This window comes from Asparagus officinalis, chromosome 9 (assembly GCF_001876935.1).
Source record: "Asparagus officinalis chromosome 9, Aspof.V1, whole genome shotgun sequence".
Taxonomy (NCBI): Eukaryota; Viridiplantae; Streptophyta; class Magnoliopsida; order Asparagales; family Asparagaceae; genus Asparagus; species Asparagus officinalis.
In genome coordinates, this window is record NC_033802.1 from 59,071,290 (window position 1) to 59,095,906 (window position 24,617).

Here is a 24,617-nt window from a genome sequence, read left to right on the forward strand (position 1 = left end):
AGCCAATTCCTATTAGCTTAAACTTTTAGGTGTCTTTGGCAACTCTTCAAAATGGAGCCAGGTTCAAACCCGACCTCATTTTTAGAAGAAAAACTGTTTGAGTGAAACTAGACCAAGATTGACCAGATTTTCTAAGGCGAAATTAGACTTTTAAATACATTTTATTTTGCCTCTCCCTTGACCCAAAATAAAACCAGTTTGATTTAAAACAATGTCAAGATTAGTCCTGACCCCATTTTGAAGTGGTTGCCCAAAACATCCATAATTAATTAGCTTCAAAGCCAAGTTTGTAGCCTAGGAAATAATAAAGGCCAATGTATTGGAGAATGACTAATGTGGGATTGTCCTCAGAAGGCTAGGATGAAATGTCGCTCCACTGCAGGTAATCCCTTTCTTATATATAAAGAGAAATTAGTGGAGTTCCAAAAAGCACAAGGCTAAGTTGCACTAAAACACCTTATATTTCACTCATTTAGCACTTATATACCCTAAGCTATATTTTAGAGTGTTTATATATCCTGAGTTGTTTAAAATTAACACTTTAGTACCCTCTGTTATGCAAACGTAAAACGTTTCACACAAAAGTTCCCATATATCATTTACATATTAATTTTAGAGTTGTTTAGTCATTACTATTTATTAAATGACTATTAATCCTACCCAAATTCTAATTTAAACATATTTTGATTCTATTTGAAAAATAAAATTTGGATAAATTAGTAGTAAGTTCAGCAAATTTATTAGTTAGAAAGTTATAAAATTAGCATACAAACGTTATAGAAGAACTTTTGGATGAAAATTTTCATATTTACATAACAAAGGTACTAAAGTGCTAATTTTAAGAAACTAAGCGTATATAAATGCCGTGACAAACAACTAATGGTATATACTAAATTAGTGAAACAAAAGGTATTTTAATGCTATTTAACCGAAGCACAAAATGTTAACATGTGTCATATTATAAAGACACGAAGTTAATATGCGCTATATCAAAAGGTAATATGTGGACATCTAATATTATATTCACCTAAGAATTCTCAATAAATTAAAAATATCCATAATTACAAAATTCTAATATTCAAATATTTTGTAATCCTTATACGGTTATAACTAGGGTTTTTTGTTTAAAAACGCAAAGTTTTACGTTGATTTATGTTTAAACCTATACTCTTTGAAACGAATGCTTAAACCCAAATGCTAAGTTTAATTTATGTTTAAACCCAAAATACAATATACCTAGGTTTATACATTGTATTGTACCAAAAATTACTAAAAAACCCTAACTACCATTCTTCTCCTCTAGCTAGATCCCCAAATCCATAGTGTTATAGGTTGCCTTAAATACCCAAATCCATATTGCTTTGGGTGTTCCTTTTAGATTGGTTTATTTTGATCAAGAATCCTACTTACATTAGACTTTGTACAACCAATCATATTAGAGGTTTATTTCTACTTAGACTCTTATTGGGTTTTAGGACATGTGGACTTCTATTTCTATTAAAACTCTTATTTCACAGACAGCAAGGAGTTAGGATCTTCAAGGATATATAAGAACAGTCTTTCAAGCCAATTAGATGCATCAATCTTCAGAGCACCAATCAAGAAGAGAGAATTCTTTTGTGAAGCCTATTTAATATTCTTCTCCTTTGTTCCTTTAGTTGAGAGTTGTATTAGGCTTTTGAGGTGTGATTTAGGATTGAGAGATTGAGAAATTCTACTCTGTATTCCTCACAATTAGTAAAGCTTTTCTCCTCCTTTGCCCGTAGACGTAGGCTACAAACCGAACCACGTATATCTTTGTGTTTGTGTGTTCTTGATATTTTTCTTGCTCTCGTGTGATTGATATTAGCTTATCCTAGGGAATTTATCATAATACATAGCAATTAAATTCAAAAATTGAATCCAAGTTTAACTCCGAGAATGACCGCTCCATGAAGGAGGAGATTCGCCCTGATAGCCTTTAGCACCTTCTAGGTGAAGGTCACGAAGTTCTCGCTATTGGCAATCGTCGGTGACCACCTCGCTCCTGTTGGAATTGATGTGACTAAAGATCTCCTATCCATTTCTCTATGGTGCTGTGAGATATGTACAAAAATCCATGGTATGGAGTCGAAGCTGATGAACCCCTCAAAGATCTCGCTATTGGCGATAATGATAGGGAGGAGGGTCAGAGGTGGGCGGGGGCTGAGGGAGAGGCGACGGCATGACAGGATAGGTGGTCGAAAGCAGGTTGATGGCTGCCTGTTGAGTGTGGGAGTGGGACCCAACGCTGGACAAGAGAAGGAGAAGGGTAGTTTAGGGTTTTAAGTTTTTTCTAGTAAAATAGAATATACATATATGGGTATATTATCTTTTGTGTTTTAACATAAATTAATCTGAGCAGATGGTCTAAGCATTCATTTAAAAGTTATTGAGTTTAAAAATAAATCAGAGTAAAACTCTAGGTTTGGAAACAAAAACGCTTATGACTATCCATAATTAAAAATCTCATAATTATGTATTTAAATATAGAAAATAAAGAAAAAAAACTCATTTTGACTATATTGTAGATAATACCTCTCAACTATAAAAATTAGAGATAAAGCTTATCTCCTCCTTTGCCCGTGGACGTAGGCTACAAACCGAACCACGTATATCTTTGTGTTTGTGTGTTCTTGATATTTTTCTTGCTCTCGTATGATTAATATTAGCTTATCCTGGGGAATTTATCATAATACATAGCAATTAAATTCAAAAATTGAATCCAAGTTTAACTCCCGAGAATGACCGCTCCATGAAGGAGGAGATTCGCCCTGATAGCCTTTAGCACCTTCTAGGCGAAGGTCACGAGGTTCTCGCTATTGGCAGTCGTCGGTGACCACCTCGCTCCTGTTGGAATTGATGTGACTAAAGACCTCCTATCCATTTCTCTATGGTGTTGTGAGATATGTACAAAAATCCATGGTATGGAGTCGAAGCTGATGAACCCCTCAAAGATCTCGCTATTGGAGATAATGATAGGGAGGAAGGTCAGAGGTGGGCGGGGGCTGAGGGAGTGGCGACGGCATGACAGGATAGGTGGTCGAAAGCAGGTTGATGGCTGCCTGTTGAGTGTGGGAGTGGGACCCAACGCTGGACAAGAGAAGGAGAATGGTAGTTTAGGGTTTTAAGTTTTTTCTAGTAAAATAGAATATACATATATGGGTATATTATCTTTTGTGTTTTAACATAAATTAATCTGAGCAGAGGGTCTAAGCATTCATTTAAAAGTTATTGAGTTTAAAAATAAATCAGAGTAAAACTCTAGGTTTGGAAACAAAAACGCTTATGACTATCCATAATTAAAAATCTCATAATTATGTATTTAAATATAGAAAATAAGTCTCAAAAAACCCCCTTAACTATTATAGTTTGAGAAACCACCTTAACTTTGAGCCTATTGTAGATATCATCCGTCAAGTCTAAAAGTTTGAGAAATCCCGATGAACTCTTCTCACTTTATGCACTGAAACCTAACATTATTAGGTCTAACATGTCCATGACAAGTAGATGACTGAGAAAAGGATAAAGTACCCTTTAATTATAAAAAAATACTCTAACTTTTTAGAGTAAGAGAAAGAGGGGGAGAAAGAGAACAAAATGCATTACAAATTAAAAATAGTTCTTTTTTTACCAATTGAGTTTTTCTTTGTAATTGAATGAGTTGATTTTCAAAAGAGTAATTTAGTTATTTTACATTTTGAAATGACATTACGAGGAATTGGTGAGAAGAATATGAAAGATTGCAGGTATTTTGTGAGACACCCCATAGTTGAAGGGTTTTCTGTAATTTTCAAAGTTGAGTTGGATTCTCTATAATATGCCCAATTTTTAGGGTGATTTCCTCTAATTAAAATTATTGGTAAAGATTTTTTAATATGTCCACCAATATTGAGGGTGTTCTTCTAAAAGTAACCCTATAATCATATATGCAAAATTACACCTGCTTAAAGTATATTTGAAAATTATGAATTAGTCTTCCTATAAGCCCCCATTTTTTCGTTTATATAATATATTTAATTGAAGGGTTTTCTATAAAATAAATATTTATTCCTATATTCGATATGATGAAATTCCCTAAATATAACTTTATTAGAATGAAATTTATGGATTAATCATAAATTAATCCTAAATTGGATCTAATAGTAAAGGAAATTTGCATATGTAATCTTAGGGTTATAAGAGCAAAGAAAATAAGTAATTGGGTTACTTTTCAAATAGGCCCATAGCCTATATAAACCCAAATTTTGGGTTCCTGTTCTTTTTCCTGATAATGTATCTTTTTGGGAGTAGGAATTTTAAAGGAAAAGAAGGCAAGGGTTTCTCTAATGGATTATTAATATGGGGAATTTTTCTCTTTGATATATATCTTTTATTTTCATTTGGATTTGTAAAAACCTAGAAATTCAAGCTTAAACCATTAGGATTTTTTAATGTTATTCCTAATGATTTGAAGTAGATTTGATGAGATCCAATAGGGTGTACCCACACACCAATATTAAGGTTAAACGAAGTTATAGGTTTTGAACAAAAAACCCTAGTTTGCTTAGCTTTCTTGATGTTTGATCATGAAAACAAGGTAGAAACATGTGATGAATATGTGTTTTTACTTCCTGACATTGTTTGTATGAGTCATAAGAAATTTTGAGGCGAAACGACAAAGAACGAGGCAAATTGGATCAAGAATAGCAGCAAAAACGATGACCAGAGTTGTCTGCTGGCGACATATGACATCTGATTTGAGATCAGACGTTCAATGAGCCAACATTAGAGGTCTAAATGAAGTTTAGACGTTTGGCTTGGTTATTGATATGCCTAATTTTGGTGATTAGAGTCGTATAGTGGCGACATCTGGTGACGACATCTGACATCTGATTCCAGATTAGACGTCTGATCCTCTAACACCAGAGGTCTAAATGAAGTTTAGACGTCTGGCTTAGTTAGTGATATACCTAATTTTGGTCAACAAAAATATTTAATTCTATTTTTAGTACATTGATGTCTGGCTTACATAAGGAGACATCTGCTATTGATTTCAGACGTCTGGTCTAACATTTCATACTTCAGACTTCGTCCTGCTTCAAATTAACTTTCTAATAATTTAATTAATGGTCTAACTAGACTAATTCACTATTTTAGCTTTGTTTAATGAGAGTTTATAATTATTTGATGATGTAGGAATAGTCTAATGGGATACCTACACATATATGTAGTGCTTTGATCACTCAGTTTAACTCAGCACATGATAAATACATTACATAACTTATTATATGGAGAACGAATGATTTAATGAAATCGTTATGAGTAGTTTATATTAGAAATGATATAAAAGGATTTTACACCTAATATTTATACATGTCGATAGATGTAAAGACATGTATCATAGACTACATAGTGTACCCCGACATAGTTTTTCCTAATGCAGGAGATGACTAGGCAGCTGATCCTTGACCTAGATTGTACTAACTAAGTTGTGTGAAGTTTCCTTAGAATTAGGTAAGATTACATGTCCAAATTAAATAACAATGCGATGAAAATAAGTTATGCTATTAATCGTGTCTTAAGGTTGGTTGGTTGATCAGAGGACTCCTACGTGAGTACTTATTTTATGATTTTGTTTTAGTTATGTGTAACCAAATTAAGTGGGCAAATTAATCATTTTATATCCAAATAAGAACGCTTCTATCTTTTACTAATATAAAAGTGGGTTGTCATGTTAAAACATTTCTTCCCAAAATGTCTCAAATACATGCATTCATACATACATAAAGACACATGCGTACTCAATTTTTCATGACTTTCCCATAATTACAGACATCTATTCCAACATACTTGAAGACACTTGCACACTCAATTTTTCATAACCACCCAATTAATAGAATATTTTCCATTTCACCACCCATTCATAACTTTCCTCCACTAACTCTTGACGATAAACACAACTTTGTTTGCAATGATAATGAAAACATTACAACTATCCCTCTACCACCAAATCACTATAAATTTCTATCTAAGTTTGACATAATCTTATCAAATTTCTCCAACCAAAAATCCATGTCTAATAAAAATTCTCGGTCACAAACCTACACTACCCGCTGCGATCATCAAACATGCATTGTCAAAAACACGAGAGGGCTCAATCTCGGCTCCCGCTCGTCTCCGACCAAGCCCGGCCAAATTTGTTTGGTTCATAGTAGTGGAATATGGAGAAAGGAATAGATTTGAGCAGAAATGGTAAAATTCTATATGAAACCCTTAGGCTAGAAAAGTTTATTTTATGTCCATAAGATACTGACGTAAAGGGTACTACAGAGTATATTAGTCTCCGACAAGTTAAGTTAGCTCACCATTCCTGAAAATATATATATTTAAAGCACAAAAATTAGACATACAAATATTTGTTTTCTTTTCTAATTAATTCTAAATTGCTACTAGCTACATGGGAATATAAGTATTGCAACGGCAAACCGGAAGTGGTCGAGCACGAGACTCAATAATGAATTGCAGGGAGGAGCTAGTATAAGGTCTCATTATCTTAACATCAAGAATCTAATCTAAAAAAGCATTTGTGCATTTTCTTCCACTTGATTTTTTTTTTGTATGATTGAGTTCCTATTCATTCTTCTTCCTTTTTTTTAGTGATTTAGATGGAAAACATTGTGTAGTTTCATGGCATCTGAATTTACTTATTGCTCCATTACTAACTCTAGCTCTAGATTATGCATCTTTAGCAAAAAAAATATATATATATCCTTTCGATTTGACATGTTGCAAATTACTAACATGAGTTTTGTGTGTTTCATCAGGTATGAGCACTTTTTCTTGCAATTGAAAAGAAATTTCGAGCAAAAGAGACTGAAAAGAAATTTCGAACCTATGCTAAGAGAGTAATTTTTCTTTCGCAATAGCTAGTTTTAAACCTGAGGATCTTTAATCTTTCCAGTTCAATAGCTAAAATGACAAACTGGGATGGGAGGAGCTGCTAGATTTGCTACACGAATATGAAGAGTACAATTGAATCGTTAGCAATGTTTCAAGAGCAAAGGGCATGTTGTGAAACTTTATTACTACTATTGATTCAAAAGATGGTGAGTTAATTTGTTTTAACTTGATCTTGTTTTTGGTATATTCATTATTGTTTAGTTTGTGGTCGATTACATTGAAAACATAGTCTGCACTGAGTAGCCCCATAGATTTACCCTTTTATTTTAAGAAGCTTCTACCTTTCATTCTTTGACAAAGAAGTCCTTATCTTTTACCCTCATCTTCAAAGATGCCTTTTCTTTAAATATAGCAATGAAGCCCTTAAGTGATTTTATCCCCTCTCTTCTAAGCAACCTCAACTTCTTTTTTTACAATAAGATACTTGAGTTAATAAGAAGAACTGGGGGCTTTTTAGAAGAGAGGTGTAAAGCCAGGTGCTTTGTATGTGAACAAAGAAAGTTAAAAAAACTTTTTAGAATAGCATTACTACAAGTTGATGTGAGATACATACATGACAAATTTTGGTGATAATTAAATTTGATTATTGTGTTGGGATTGTGTCCTTGATTCTTTATATAACTTCATGAGAAACAGATAGGGTTAGAGATCTATCATGATAGGGAGATTGTGTCTCATCATGATTAGGAGTTTGAATCTAATTCTAATTAGGAAGTTAGGCCAGAGATAGGGTTTTTGGTTTTCATATATTCTATTGTTGGAGGAAAAACCAAGCAGATGAAAGAGAGCCAATATTCTTATAATCTAAGGTTAGCAGAGAGCGTAGCCCGATTCAAAAATATTGTGCGAGGCGAGAGTTTCGTAGTCTTTGTCCGTGCAAAATATTACATCATTGGGAGAGTGTTTTGTAGCCTTTGTCCGTTCAAAAGATTGTAAGGAGAGTGCTTTGGAGAGAATATGAGAGTTGATTATGTATGAAAGGTTAAGAGATTGAGAGACGAGAGTTGAGGGATTCCTCTTGTAGTTCTCCCTGATACATAGTGGATTTCTCGTATTGTTGCCCCATGGACGTAGGTCGAAGTTGGTCGATCGAACCACGTAAATCTCGGTGTTCTTTCTTCTTAATTATGGTTGTTTAATATCTTGTTGATTGTGGGTTGACTTCCAAATTACGCAGATCATAGTATGTGGGGAGACTAAAATTCCCCAACAAATGGTATCAGAGCCATGATAATGGATCTGGGTGCGAGTTCGCAAGATAGAAGCCAATGTCGTGCAAGATTGAAGATCGGCATTACAAGAATCAAGATGAAGAAAAAGAAAAAAATAAGGTACTGTAGTGACGAGAATATTTTACACGTAGGTGAGGGTTTGGTTAAAAATTATTAAATCAAATCCGACGGTACAGATTAATTTGTCTTCTAATCAAGGGTTTGGAGGCAGATTTTGATAATCCAGGAGTTGATTACTAGGTTTTGAATGCTCTGAACATGATGAGAGTGTCTAATTTTTCAGATTATGCTCAGATTAGTCAAAAACTATAGAAAAGTTCTGACGGTGATGGCGAGACATATCTGATGGCAGATAGGGCAAACGAGTATGCGACAGATAAGACTGGCGTAGAGAATCAGATGTGATTCTAGCATTAGAGTTGTTAGTATATAATTATTCAGAGTCATTGTGGGAGCAGTAGTTGGTTGGTGTGTAGACTCGAGGAGGACAATACTAGATTAGGTGGAGTTTGCAAGCAAACACGACTGAGTGACACACATGCTTATGGAGATGTTAACATTAGACTTGAAGACGATGAGCGCTCATATTCAGTCCAAGCCAAAGTGATGGAGGAGATGGAGGCATCTGGCTCGTAGTGGGGGGTAGGAGAGGTGCACCGATATGATTTGAGACGAACGATGCAGGTGGAGTATGAGGACAGCAAGTGGGGGAAGGCTACTGTCAAGTTTAGCTTGGGAGGAGAAGCATGGTTAATTTTCTTCTAATGTCAGAGGTGGCAAAGATCTCTTAGTGTACACAAGAGAGATGGAGGCGCCACAACGAGACAAATGAAAGTGAGAGTCATAGGGGCATCTAGTTGGAGTGCAGGTGCTTCGATTTGAAGTGTAAAAGAATAGAAGACTCTAGTAGAAGAGGTAAAATTTCAAGACAATGATTATATATCTTCAAGAGAGTTTGGGAATTAAATCCAAGGTGGAGATTGTTAGGATTATGTATTTGATTCTTTGTAAAACTTCATGAGAATTAGATAGGGTTAGAGATCTATCATGATTAGGAGATTGAGTCTCATCATGATTAGGAGTTTGACTCATATTCTAATTAAGAAGTTAGACTAGAGATAAGGTTTTGGTTTCCTTATATATATTCTTCTATTGTTGGAGGAAAAACCAAGCAGAGAAGGGAGATAGCCAATATTCTTGTAATCTAGGGTTAGCAGAGGGCGTAGCCTGATTCAAAAATATTGTACGAGAGATGAGTGTTTCGTAGTCTTCGTCTGTGCAAAAGATTACATCATTGGGAGAGAGTTTCGCAGTCTTTGTCCATTCAAAATATGGTAAGGAGAGGGCTTTGGAGAGAATATGAGAGTTGATTATGTATGTGAGGTTGAAAGATTGAGAGACGAGAGTTGAGTGGTTCCTCTTGTAGTTCTCCTAGATGCATACACAAGTAGAAAATAGGGTTTTACCTACGGACAAATAGAGACGGAATTTTCCGTCGCTATATGTTACGTTATAGTGACGGAAATTACCGTCGCTATTTGTCCGTAGGTAAAAAAATTTTACCGACGGAATATTCCATTTTAGCGACGGAAAATATTCTGTCGCTAAAATATATTACGACGGCAAATTTTTTCGTCGCTAAATAGTTTTTAGCGACGGAATTTCCGTCGCTAAAGAATTTTTAGCGACGACAATTCTGTCGCTAAAAAATTCTGGGGCGAAAATTTTTTGGGCGCGGGCGCCCAAATTTTTTGGGCGCGGGCGCCCAAATTTTTTGGGCAGCCCGCGCCCGAATTAATATGCCCTCGGTTTCCCCCCCGACTGGTCGAATCCCGCGCCCCTGCTTCTCATTTCCAGGACCCTCTGTTACGAGTTCCCCGCCTGGTGCGAATCTCGCAGCCTCCCCCCCTCTCCTCATTACCGCGGCATCGTTCGCATCCACTTGCCTGCCGGGCCGCCCGCCGTTCCTCCGGCCGACCCACCGTCCTGCATCTCTCCGCTGCCATGGCGCCGTCGCCCTCTCTCCCCTCCTCTCTCCAAAGTATGTCCCTATCTCTTCCCCTCAATCTGCTCTCTCTTTCTCTCCCGCGCCAGCTCTCATCTCCATCTGCTTCCTCTCCTCTCTCTCGGTCGCTGAGACGGCAGCGAGCCGGCCAACGGCCGCCGGCGTCGGCCGACGAGAGAGAGGGAGAGAGAAGGAGAGATTGAAGGGGGGAGAAAGATGGATTTGTTATTTTTTTGTAATTATAATTTAATTTTTACAATTAGAGTTTAATTTTGGTAAAACAAAAAAATTATGCAAAAAACCCAAACCCTAATAAAAAATGTTCATCTTGATGAAATTATAATATAAAAAATTTAATTTTAATTAGGGTTAGGGTTAGGGTTAGGGTTAGGGTTCGGTGAGGGTTAGGGTTAGGCGAGGGTTAGGGTTAGGATTAGGGTTAGAGGAGGGTTAGGTGAGGGTGGGGGTAATGGTGAGGGTGAGGGTTAGGGTTAGGGTTAGGCGAGGGTTAGGGTTAGGGTTTGGGTTAGGATTAGGGTTAGAGGAGGGTGGGGGTGATGGTGAGGGTGAGGGTTAGGGTTAGGGTTAGGGTTAGGGTTAGGTGAGGGTGGGGTGAGGGTGAGGGGTGGGGGTGAGTTTGAGGGTTAAGGTTAGGGTTAGGGTTAGGTGAGGGTGAAGGTGAGGGTGAGGGTTAGGGTTAGGTGAGGGTGAGGGTGAGGGTGAGGGTGAGGGTGGGGGTGATGGTGAGGTTGAGGTTGAGGGTTAGGTGAGGGTGAGGGTGAGGATAATAGGTTAGCGTAACTATTATATCATTAATTACATAGAAACTACACACACCGTACACTCATATTTTCGAGCCATAGAATATCCCGTCCAATAAATACTATATATAATCTCTTTATTTACTTGTCACATACGCGTATAGGATCGTTGGCGGATATGAGACCATCTTGTTCGGTCCGACAACCTTTTTGTACACGTATGTGAGAGGGGGCTTATATATAAATATTTATTGGATCTGTCCAGTGTGGACGGGTTAGGTATGTATACATGGCGTGTATATGTATTTACTTGTGTTCTTATGTACTTTCTTTTCGTTAGTGTTTCGGCGGCGCTTACTCGTTGTTCTTCGTGTACAAATTGTGGAGGGATATGCAGGAGTATATCCTTCCCACTATAGTGTACTCGGAGAACAGCGGGTAGGTGCTGTCGAAATTTTGACGAATTGAAAGTACACTTGAACACACGTAAATACATATACACGTCACGTTTACATACGTAATAGGATAGAAGCCTTCCTCTGACAACCGGTCACACATGCGGTCCTCTGAACACACGTTTACATCACTAAATTAAAATGATATATATAGAGATATGCTCACTTCCATTAATTTTTAAATTCTAGATGCGGACAGTTTCTGACAAATCGTTCATGAGCATACCACGTGATCGAAGGCATCTAGACACCCGATACAAGGATGGGATTGAAGCTTTCTTAGCCTACTCTAACACAAACCCTCTACGGTCGCTAAGCGAGTCGATTTCTATCCTTGTAAGAATTGCAGGAACGGTAAAATGCTCGCTAGGAGTGACGTAAGTTTTCATCTGTCAATTAATGGATTTGATAGCTCTTATGTATTTTGGAGTCATCACGGTGAAGGCGTCCCGGTGATACAATCAGAGGAAGAATTCACTGAAGTTAGCAATCCAACAGTTGACACGACTGATATGTTAGAAGATATTCTTGCAGCGTCGTAGGTGAGTGATGTCAACACTAATGATGTGTCTCAAGATGTAGATCGATTGATGAGACTTGTTGAAGAAAACGAGTCACCGTTATACGAGGGGTGTAAGGAGTTCACAAGGCTTTCTTTTATGCTGAGGCTTATTCATATCCAAACACTCAATGGGATGGCTGTTACACATTTTAAGATGTTATTAGATTTGTTGAGGAAAGTCATTCCAGGTGGCGAGAAAAGCATCCCCACGACCTATTACGAAGCTCACAAGATTGTTGATACGCTGGGGCTTGATTACAAGAAGATAGACGCCTGTCCTAACGACTGCATCTTGTACAATAAGGGTAATGAAGCTCTGGAGGAATGTCTGACGTGTTAGGTATCACGTTGGAAAGGAGAAGCTACAAGCACATCCGAAGGTGGTGCATCCAATAAGCAGAGCAGAATCCCCGCGAAGGTTCTCCGATATTTTTCAATTATTCCTAGGCTGCAGCGGTTTTATATGTCTGCCGAGCTGACTGAGAATATGCGATGGCACTCGACCTCAAAGAGGATGGGAAACTGAGACATCCTCCGGACGGTGAGGCATGGAATCACATTGATCGTATATAACCCGACTTCGGTAAAGAGTCTCGGAATATTAGGGTGGGGCTTGCTAGCGATGGATTTAATCCGTTTGGATTAATGAGCTCTGCTTGGTCTACCTGGCCAGTGTTGCTGACACCGTACAACATGCCGCCGTCGATGTGTATGAAGCAACCATACATGATACTGTCACTTTTGATCCCTAGAAGATATTCTCCTGGAAATGACATCGATGTTTTCCTCCAACCATTAATTGACGACCTGAAGCTTCTCTGGGAAAAAGGTGTCAGCACTTATGATGCTTATGGTAAGGAGTCTTTTTGTATGCGGGCAATGGTCATGTGGACAATTAATGACTTCCTGGCATACGCTAACCTATCTGGATGGTCGACGAAGTGTCAGATTGCTTGTTCGATTTGCATGTCAGACTATGAGGGAAAGTTCCTAAAGTACAGCTGTAAGTTTTGTTATTGGCAACATAGAAGATGGTTGCCTACAGGGCACAAGTTCAGAAAGTTAGTAGGAAAGTTCGACGGTAATCCAGAAAGTAGACCGGCACCACCAAGGCTGACCGGAGAAGAAATATTTGAGCTTCTACATCCTTTACCTAGAAAAATATTTGGAAAAAAAAGATTCAACAAAGAAAATCCATTTGGGGTTAGGAGAAAAATATTGAAGCAAAAATGGAAGGGAAAGGGAAAGGGTAAGCTATTTCTCAAGGGAAAATCGAAAGGAAATAATCCTCGCAATATCCAGTCGCATGGGCGTGTCTCAAAGGGCACCGAACTTCCGCATGGATGGTCAAAATTCAGCATATTTTATCAGCTGCCATATTGGAGAAGTTTAAAAATACGTCACAACTATTAACATGAGCCTAACATTTTTTTAACATTTACTACACAGGAGGAGGAGATGCTACACATGACTCGCAGCCACAGGACACATCACGCGGAGATGCTCCACATGACGTGGAGACACAGGCTGATCCTACACAGCATGCGGAGATACCACCGCCACCGCATGTAGATGTATTGGAGGAGAGGAGATTTGAGCTGTATAGCGCAGCTTTAGAAGCTGCGGCACTACCACCAGATTCTATTACGGATCAGTGAGTCTACGGTCCGGCTAAGGTGAAGGGGGATTGGGATTCTTATCATGCTTTGCGCCCTATCGCGTAGCATAGGTACGAACAAGCAAAGCGTAGATACCTCGAACTGAAAGGTATGAATAAATTTTTATAGTTTATCGGTTATTATTTTAAAATTTTTTCGCAAATATAGATTGATTCATTGTTTCATCCGATTCTTTGTTTCGCACGTACCGGGTGACCTCCTAGGCGCGGCCGCAATGCTACCAAGGAAATGAACCTCATCCCTGATATTCATCGGAGGGCTGTGATCCGATGGGAAAACGGAGTGCCTGTCGGGGCCTTTGCCAATACTTTCAACAATTTCCTTGCCGCTTTATCCAGGAGACACGATTTCTTCAACATTTTTTTGACGTAGAAATCGCAGCGGATTAATGCGCTGGTGGCTTGTTGGAGATATATATGTGTGAGTCATTTATTTTAATTTTCATCATTATTAGTTATTAGTTTATTATTATGTTTAATACACTGATTTGTATCTATTTTTTCTTTATATGCTGAAGCGATTTTTCTTTCTTGACGATAATATTTGTGCCTGGACATACTGCTTCACGCAAATCAATTTATCGTTCAAGAGATAGTGGCTTGAGGTAAAGAAAAAATATTTTCTTCAAATAACAGAAGATTGGGAGCGATTCTGGCATCTTGACGAGCGTGTGGATGGAGTAGATTTTTTTGCACTTTGCAGTTACTGGGACACGGCTAAAATTCAGGTATTATTGAAGTATATATTTTTAATTTATTGTTTGAATTTCTATATTGTTTCGAATTGACATTGTTTTGCAGGCTCAAGCTGAAATAGCAAGGAGGAATCGCAACGCGCCTCGCAGTTACGAGCATCACGGGGGCTCCAGGTCCTTCAGCCAGTATTATCATCAATTAGAGCTTGAGGTATATAATATATTAGATTTTAAGTTGACTATAATTTATGTGTTATGAGTTAATGATATATTTGAATAAAATAGGGAAGGGGAGATCTCAGACATTTTGCAGATCGTATTCTGACTTCCTAGAGCCCGAATTACGCCGATGAAGAGAAGAAAGTAAAGAATAAGGATCTGGCTGTAATTAGCAGTTCATTTATATATTCAATTTCATATCAATGCATCATTAGTAAGTCGACTTGCCCGGGTTGTTTTGATATATCACAGGAGAAATTACATGCCAAGGTACAGGAGCAAATGACTCAGTCTCAGGTCTGTTCTAACACTCCTACCCGGCTAAGCAGAGAGGAGGAGGACTCCATCATCGAGACGATCATTAGACCTAGTAGGAAGAACAGATACCGGTGGAGAAGATCCGAGTAGAGGCCGCACGAGTCTAGTAGCACCTACAAGTCTGCAGCACCACAAGGAACACCAGGAAGCAGTTCATATCAAGACTCGATGGAGCAGCGATTAAAAGCGATTGAAGATTGGCAGTCGCAGCAAACAACATATCAGCGGGCTCTAGAGGAAGAACGGAGGCGCCGGGAGCAGACCGAATTGGAGTTCACACAATTCATGTCGACTCTGCCTCAGGAGGCTCAGGAGGCATATAGGAGACATTTTCTGTCGTCACAGGTAATATATATACTTTACTTTTTTTAATTAGATGATATCGTACATACTGATACACACTGATACAAACTGTTACACACAAACCCTAACACTAACACAAACCTCAAAATATATACTTATAATGTTTTTATGTGATGGTGGTGTTGATGGTGTACGCGTGCGTAGTGAAACGCTGGAGTCGGACCCGCGTTACAACATCAAAACGCTAGAGTCGGACCCGCGTTACAACATTAAAATGCTGGGGTCGGACCCGTGTTTTTCAATGCCCAGTGGGTACCCAACTCCGCGTCTCCAGTCTAAAATGCGGAGTTAGGGTCCTGAACGCCGATGTGGGCGTTTGACTCGTTCAAACACGAGCTGAACGGTTGCAGGAACCGTTTTCCCTCCATGATTTGAGACTCGTTCAAACACGAGCTGAACGGTTGCAGGAACCGTTTTCCCTCCATGATTTGAGGGATTTCCGCCTCACTTAGGAGCGGATTAAGGGGGCGGTTACACCCATTAATTCCCTATAAATATGGGTAAACTTGATTGAGTTCAGGCTGGCATTTTTGGATCTGAGACTTGGCAGCGAGGAGGGAATTTCTTGGCAGCAGGAAGAGGAGATCTTTTGGCTTGGCAGCAAGGGGGAGATCGACGTTCATCCTCAGCAACGATCGACCACCGGAGCTTTCTTCTAGCCTTGGCTTATTAACCGATCTTCGGTTCAAATCAACTCTTTCACAGAGTTATCAACTCATCAAGAGTTTCAAACTTGCCACGCAAGTTCTCCATAACGTCGAATCGCACAGCGTCAAATCGTGAGGAGAAGACATCGTTAGAGCAAACTCGACGCTAGCATTCGAGGGAGGCACTCCATCGCCACCGTGAAGAACCCAGTTTTAAACAAAGGGGAGAATCAAATTCGTTCTCCTCTCTTTTGTAATCAGGGAATTCAACTGTAATTGATTTTGAGAGAATACAAGTCATTTTCTTTCACTGTCACTTTACTACAAATTTTCCCACAAACAAAAGATGGCGACTCCACTGGGGATCAGCTTCTCTAATGAAGAAGTGGTGGCGCAATCTGACGTCATGCTCATTGGAACGACCATTGAAACCCTGATCATCGAGTTCGATCAAGCCAAGTTCGAGGAGGCTCTCTCCTCCGGATCCCTTAGCCCCAAGGCTATGCGCAAGATCCACAAAGTCTCCAAGGTGACTAAATAGTCTCCAAGGTGACTAAATCTCTAACTGTTACTGGAGTGCCGAAGAAAGTCCTCTACTTTGGCCAAAATTCATCAAACAGCCCCTCCTCTGAAGCACTGGGCTCTGCCTTTGCCAAACTCGTTCAACGAGTTGAAAACTCCACACCCGCATCAACACGATGTGTCATGGGTGGTAAAAAGCCTACGACAGAGATAGATCCAATCAACGTCGATGATGCCCCTGCAAAAGCCTTAAAACAGGCCAAGAAGAGCGTTGCTCGTCGAAGAAGAAGGTCTCAGCGACGAGCACAACTCCGAAAAAATCGATCCTCCAACCAACGCGAACTTCGCGTTCATGAGCTTAAACGCGACCCTGAGCTCCGCGTTTCTACTTTAGAATGCAAGCCTCGTATTTATGAGCCCAAACATGAGCTTCGCGAGAACCAGACTGAACGCGGCCCTCAATGGCGTGTTTTACAGCCAAAACGTAGACCTCAAGCCTTCGTTGAACGCAAACTTCAACTTCGCGTTTCCCAGTCAAAACACGACCCTCGCGTTGACAATGAAGAACGCGACTCTCATGTTGCCAAACCAAAATGCGGACCTCGCGTTTCAAGTGCCAAACGTGACCTTCGCGTTTCAAGTGCCAAACGCGACCTTCGTGTTTCAAGTGCCAAACGCGACCTTCGCGTCTCAAGTGCCAAACGCGACCTTTACGTCTCAAGAGCCAAACACGACCCTCGCGTCCCAAGTTCCAAATCCAATACAGAACCTGGTATATACCGTGGAGCTTCGGGGCGCTGCCCCAAACCCCGCCGGGGGGTATTCTATCCTGCGCCCGAATACTCTGCGTAGCGTGACTAGATTGAGGGGCGGATATAAGAAGTTTATGGATTCAAGGCATCTCAACCAGATCCATATTCACCAAGAGCCAGTCCTGTCCAATCATGGACTGGGGGTTCCAGTTCAAACCTCACGATCAGTGAGTAATTCTCCTCGAATCTTTATAACAGATTTGAGAGAGTTCATATCGAGAGAAAGACCGATGCAGCAAGTCATTCGTTCATTCCAATATGAACGGGTGATTCCTATGGTCCTCTCGGGATATCAATGCTGCTCATATGCGGTCAAACCATTGGTGTTCGACCAATTAACGGACGTTGCTTTGTCTAACCAATGACGACGTTCGCACAGGAAGAAGTCTCCAGAGACCGAATATCCTGAGGTCACTATCAATGTGAACGGCAGAGGGAAAGCCTCAGGTCCTAGTTCCGATGACTCTGAGACAAGTCGTTCGCCGACCGTCAGAGAAATCGCTAACGAGTTTGAAGGAGTTTACCGACGCACTCGGACGCGAACAGGAGCCATTCCCCCTGTCAACTATCAGAGGTTAGCCTGGGGAACCGATTCCAATGATGAACACTCAGCCATTGCAGAGTCCCAATCATCAAGCTCTTTTGTTGAACATGAGAGCCTCGCTTATATGACGGGAAACCATGAAGATCTCACGAAGAGACTTGATGAGCAGGAGGCCATGATCAAATCTCAGCAATGAACTCATGGCCCTGTTGACTCAAATAGTCGCAAACAAGGCCAAATCTCAAAAGACATATTTGCCACCCAGGCAAGAATCTTCCCGGAGAGGAAAAACGTCTTCATCCCGACCTCACACAAGCAAAGGGAAGGAAAAAGCGGTTAATGATGCTGCTTCTGACCAAGAAGCCCACAATCTGAAATCTTCATCTGATGATGAAAGAGAGACTGAGAACGAGCGGAATCTATAGTCTGCCAAAATGGAAGAATTGGAAGCCCGTCTCAATGCCACAGAAGCGAGCTCCAAGATGAGAGAGTTGTCCGGCCATATCCTACCGAATGGGATGCAGCCCCTTATCCTCCAAAATTTGAAGTCCCGACGCTACAAACTTTTAACGGCACGGGATCACCGAACCAACATATTTATCATTTCAAGTCACAGACTGGGAATGTAATATCAAGCGATGTCATACTGGCTCGATTGTTCATTGGCACCCTTAAGGGAGTTGCCTTTGAATGGTTCAGGAAACTACCTGCCGAATGTATCCAAAGGTGGGCAGATTTAGAGAGACTCTTCCTGTCAAGATTTTTTGAAGAGGATACAGAAGTCTCCATCCATACCCTTCTCGCCACTAAGCAGAAGAAGAGGGAATCCGTCAAAGCCTTCGTCAAAAGGTTCCGAACCATGGCTCTCCGGTGTTCGTCAGGTATGACACAGTCTACTTTAGTAGAGACCTGTCGACACAACTTGCAGACCGACCTCCTAGCCCGAATCGGAGTTGCAGAATGTCGTTCTTGGAGACAACTAATCTCTTAAGGCGAACAGGCCCAAAAGATTATTGCCAGGATTAAAGCTGAAGAACAAAATAGGCAGGATCAACCTGAGCAATCGGACCAAGCCCAATCTTCTCCTGAGCAATCGGACCAAGCCCAATCTCCTTAGTCAGAAGGGGAAGATACTATGACCACTGAAGCTAATCCTCTTCAGTAGGATGCCGGGTCTCCAATAACTATCACGTTAACAATTACCTCTGATAGTCAAACTCATTAGATAGTAGCCTACTCCTTTTTTCCCCTGCACTTGTTCAAGACTGGGGGTTGGTTTATTTGTAGTTCATTAGATTATGAGTAATAAATTTTCTGAGTTGTTATGTTTAATAGAATACCTTTGTCAACCACAAAATCTACCAAAACTATCACGTCCATCAACTTGTCAATCTTCTTCCAATAGGATGGCAGGTCCACAAAACTATCACGTTAATATTTACCTCTGATAGTCCATCAACTTGTCAATCCGCTTCAATAGGATGGCAGGTCCACTAAAACTATCACGTTAATGATCACCTCTGATGGTCTGTTTTCTTCAAATTCCCCCACCAATCCTCTTCACGTAGGATGGCGGGTCTATCAAAACTATCACGTTAATGATTACCTCTGATAGTCCATTCCCTCCAAATTCTCTTGTCAATCCTCTTCAAGTAGGATGGCAGGTCCACTAAAACTATCACGTTAATGATCACCTCTGATAGTCTGTTTTCTCCAAATTCCCCCACCAATCCTCTCCACGTAGGATGGCGGGTCTATCAAAACTATCACGTTAATGATTACCTCTATTAGTCCATTCCCTCCAAATTCTCTTGTCAATCCTCTTCAAGTAGGATGGCAGGTCCACAAAAAACTATCACGTTAACAGTTACCTCTGATAGTTAAACTCATCAGATAATGGCCTACCTGGTGATGTGACTCTATTCCGACTTCATAGATAGTGCCTCACTACGCGATGTGCCTTATCTACCTCTTTTTATTCCCCTGCTAAGTCTTAATCAAGACTGGGGGTTGATTACTTAGAATCCACTGGATTAAGAGTAACGAATCTTTCACATCATCGAGTTAACATTACACTTCTGACGATCATCATCTCCACAGAGTATGCATTCAATTTGCATCACTCCCAATTTGTCACGTTAACAATATACCTCTGACAACAATCAACTTATCAATCCTTGACAATAGGATTATAAGTCCTCAAAATTGCTCAAATCGCAATCTTCCCCAGCAAGACGCTAAGTCTTTAAAATCTTGTTCAAATTACAAGCATCAAAATTTATCGCTTCTGATGATAAACTCACCTATCAAGTTTCCCCAGCGAGACGCTAATTCCCAAAATCTTGTGCAAGTTACAAGTACACATTCTCTTGTCACATTAATATCAAACACCTCTGACAACCCACTTATCAATCCTCTTCAATAGGATGATAAGTCCACAAAGTTGCTCCAATCGCAACATATTCCTGTCATGTTAACACCATACCTCTGACAATCCACTTATCAATCCTCTTCAACAGGATGATAAGTCTTCAAAGTTGCTCCAATCACAACACATTCCTGTCACGTTAACACCAAACCTCTGACAATCCACTTATCAATCCTCGTCAATAGGATGATAGGCCCACAAAGTTGCTCCAATCGCAACACATTTCTGTCAAGTTAACATCAAACCTCTGACAAAATCTACTTATCAATCCTCTTCAACAGGATGATAAGTCCCCAAAGTTGCTCTGATCGCAACAAATTCCTGTCACGTTAATCTCACACCTCTGACAAAATCTACTTATCGACTCTTCCCAAAAGAGCGATAAGTCCACAAAATTGCCCCGATCGCAATATCTAACCCGTCAAGTTAACATCACACCTCTGACGACACAATCCACTTATCGACTCTCCTCAATAGAGTGATAGGTCCACAAATTTCAGTCAAGTTAACACCACACCTTTGACAATACCAAATCAACCTATCGACTCTCTTCAATAGAGCGATAGACCCATAAAATACTATTAGGTTAATATCACACCTCTAACAGTTAAACCCTCTCCAATAAACTTGTTAATCCTTTTTCAACAAGAATAGCAAGTTTTTATCATAAAATCCCCAGTGGATTAAAGATTTTCTAGAATTATCCTAGTGATAACCAAGAAAATTTATGAATTTCACTCTAAGTAAAAATTCATGCCAAGTTAATACTACACCTCTGGCGCTTCCAACTTTCTTTCAGTGTTTCAAGTCACACAGGAAGAAACAGCACCATAAATCCATGCCTTCACGCATGTGGGACTTTATCTCGATCCCTAATTAGAGATAAGTCTACGCCTAACACGCGTTGCCGGTTAATCTTTTGCCGTGAAAAGGATATCAAAATCCATGCCTCACACGTATGGGGGACTTTATCTCGATCCCTAATTAGAGATAAGCTTACGCCTAACACGCGCTGCCGGTTAGTCTTTTCCGTAAAAATGACAAAGTCTATGTATTCAAAATTATAGCATCAAGTCTAAGAGGGTTCATTCTCTTAGCACAACGTTACATGTGAAACGGATTCAAATAATTCACATGCTAGCCCGACTCAAACGGTAGTCGGTAAAGGCTTATCAAATCCGTTGATGGCTGAGGGTTTGCCAAAAATCCTATGCATGTTTGTAGGTTCATCCGGGTTCTAAAGATAGATGAACCGAGACTTGAAACAGATGAGCTAAAGATAAGTCTCAAAGACTAAGTCAAAAATGCACGGAAGCCACTTCCATGTCTTAAGTCAAAACGCTGAGGTCAACCCGCGATGCAAAAACCAAACGCTTAGGTCAGACCCGCGATGCAAAAACCAAACGTGGAGGTCAGACGCTGAGGTCAGACCCGCGATGCAAAAACCAAACGCGGAGGTCAGACGCTGAGGTCAGACCCGCGTCTCAAGTTCAAAACGTAGGGATACACCCAACATTCCAGAAGCAGGATTATGGCGCATACCTTCACACAGGTCCTACATGGCAAATCCCTTCAACCAAGATACCTTCGAAGCGAGTACAGAGAACGACTCCTTTACAACAAGGAATTAACAGCTCCAGGATCAGAGTTGAGATCCAAAGTATTCCGAATATTCGTCCCAGTCAACCGCGAACTTTCGAAAAGTTTGGAGGGGGTTCTGTAGGCTGTCTAAAAATCACAATAGATAGTTTATCCCCCATTAAACACCGATGATGGAAGTTACAATCTGACGACTTCCAGAAGGCTACAATTTGAAGACTTTCACATAGATCACTGAAGGTTATAATCTGACGACCTTCACGACAACCGATGAGAGCTCTAGTTCAACAACATTCACAATTAACATCGGGAGTTACAATCTGACGACTCTCATATTCTCAAGGAGCCAAGACGAAGATTACAAGACAATGATCTTTGCAATGCTATGACAAAAGAGATTACTTGTTGATAATCTCTCCAAAGCAAGATGCGGAACTCATCACCGCGCTCTAAGAACAAAACGCGGAGGTCCTCCCCGTGTATCAATACCAAAACGCGGAGGTCCTCCCCGTGTGTCAACAGTAAAACGCGAGGGTCGAACCCACGTTACAACATCAAAACGCTGGAGTCGGACCCGCGTTACAACATCAAAACGCTGGAGTCGGACCCGCATTACAACATTAAAACGCTGGGTTCGGACCCGCGTTTTTCAATGCCCAGTGGGTACCCAACTCCGTGTCTCCAGTCTAAAATGCGGAGTTAGGGTCCTGAATGCCGACGTGGGCGTTTGACTCGTTCAAACACGAGCTGAACGGTTGCAGGAACCGTTTTCCCTCCACGATTTGAGGGATTTTCGCCCCACTTAGGAGCGGATTAAGGGGGCGGTAAATATGGGTAAACTCAATGGAGTTCAGGCTGGCATTTTCGGATCTGAGACTTGGCAGCGAGGAGGGAATTTCTTGGCAGCAGGAAGAGGAGATCTTTTGGCTTGGCAGCAAGGGGGAGCTCGACGTTCATCCTCAGCAACGATCGACCACCGAAGCTTTCTTCTAGCCTTGGCTTATTAACCGATCTTCGGTTCAAATCAACTCTTTCACAGAGTTATCAACTCATCAAGAGTTTCAAACTTGCCACGCAAGTTCCCTACAACGTCGAATCGTGAGGAGAAGACATCGTTCCAGTGAAGCAAAACGTCAGATCGTCAACGGAGAGCAAACTCGACGCGAGCATTCGAGGGTGGCACTCCATCGCCACCATGAAGAACCCAGTTTTAAACAAAGGGGAGAATCAAATTCATTCTCCTCTCTTTTGTAATCGAAATCCAATTGTAATCGATTTTGAGAGAATACAGATTAATTTTTCTTTCATTTCTTTTACATCGAATTTTTCCACCAAACAGATTGGTTGGTGGGTGGGGGTTTTGATCGTGGTTGAGGATGTGGAGGTGGTTGAGGGGGAGGGGTAGGGCGAGGGGGAGTGTTGTTGGTTGGTGGGTGGGGTTGGGGGATTTGTGGTGGTGTTGTTGTTGTTGTTGTGTTTTGTTGTGTTGTGTTGTGGTGTGATGTGTGGTGATGTGTTGTGCAGTGTAGTGTTGTGTTGTGTTGTGTAGTGTTGTGTGTTGTTGTGTTGTGGTGTTGTGTTGTTGTGTTGTATTACGTTGTGTTGTTGTTGTGTTGTGTTGTTGTGTTGTGGTATTGTGTTGTTGTGTTGTGGTGTTGTGTTGTATTGTATTGTGGTGTTGTGTTATGGTGTTGGGGGAATTATATTTATATTTACACTCTTATTAACGGTTACACACCCTTGTTAACGTTTGATTTATATTTGCAGGCCGGGACTTCTTCACAAGGTGCAGCCGGGGTAGTCATAATGCAGCTGGTGTTGAGGATGAGGTTGATGATGATCAGGAGGATTGATTGTCCTTAATATAACTTTGAAAATAATTTCATGTGTTGTATAAATAATATTTATTATGTACCCGTCGAGAAACTTTTATTTGCTTTTATTGAAATACATGTGTGATATATGCGTGAAATTAAATATTATACTGCTGATTGAACAGGTTTTTTAAAATTATTATCGATATTGTACAGGGGTTTTTCAATTTTAAAATTTTTTTAAAAATTATTCTTTTTAGCGACGGAATTTCCGTTGCTAAATAACTATTTAGCAACGGAAATTCCGTTGCTAAATAACTATTTAGCAACGGAAATTCCGTAGCTAAAAGTCTTTTTAGCGACGGAAAACGTGCACGTAAACGTGCACGTTTGGTAACAATGGAACTTATTAGCGACGGACATTCCGTCGCTAAAACTTTATTAGCGACGGAAATTCCGTCGCTAATATTTTTTTAGTTTTTTTTATTTTTTTTAATAGCGACCAAATTGTTGTCGCTAATATACCGTCGCTAAAAATTAGCGACGGAATTTCCGTCGTTAATACCATTTTTAGGGACCCCTAATGTAGCGTCGAACTTTTAGCAACGAAATTTTGTTTTTTCCGTCACTAAAAGTTTTAGCGACGGAAAATCAACATTTAGCGACGGAAATGTCCGTCGCTAAAAGGTTAAAATCCAGCAGTGATAGAGGATTTTATGTATTGTTGCCCTGTAGACGTAGGTCGAAGTTGGTCGATTGAACCACGTAAATATCGGTGTTGTTTCTTCTTAAGTGATTTTATCGTCTAAGGACGCCTTAGATAATCAACTAAGGACGCGGTCTAAAGTAAATCACATGATTGAGCTACATGATTAGGTTGCATATCTCTATCTCTCTCTCTCTGTCACTAAGAGTAGGATTTGATCTTGTGGGTCTGTTTGTTATTTGAAAAGGCCCCATCTTAAATAATTGTCTTTCCTTCAGTACGTAAATTAATTTGATT

General features: G+C 40.2%; 1 protein-coding gene across 1 annotated transcript in view; it reads right to left on the minus strand.

Annotated features, from left to right (window-relative positions):
* The window catches only part of LOC109824793, a 94,915-nt gene that overhangs the window by 49,329 nt on the left and 20,969 nt on the right, over nucleotides 1–24,617 (minus strand). The gene's annotated exons all lie outside the window — the stretch shown is intronic.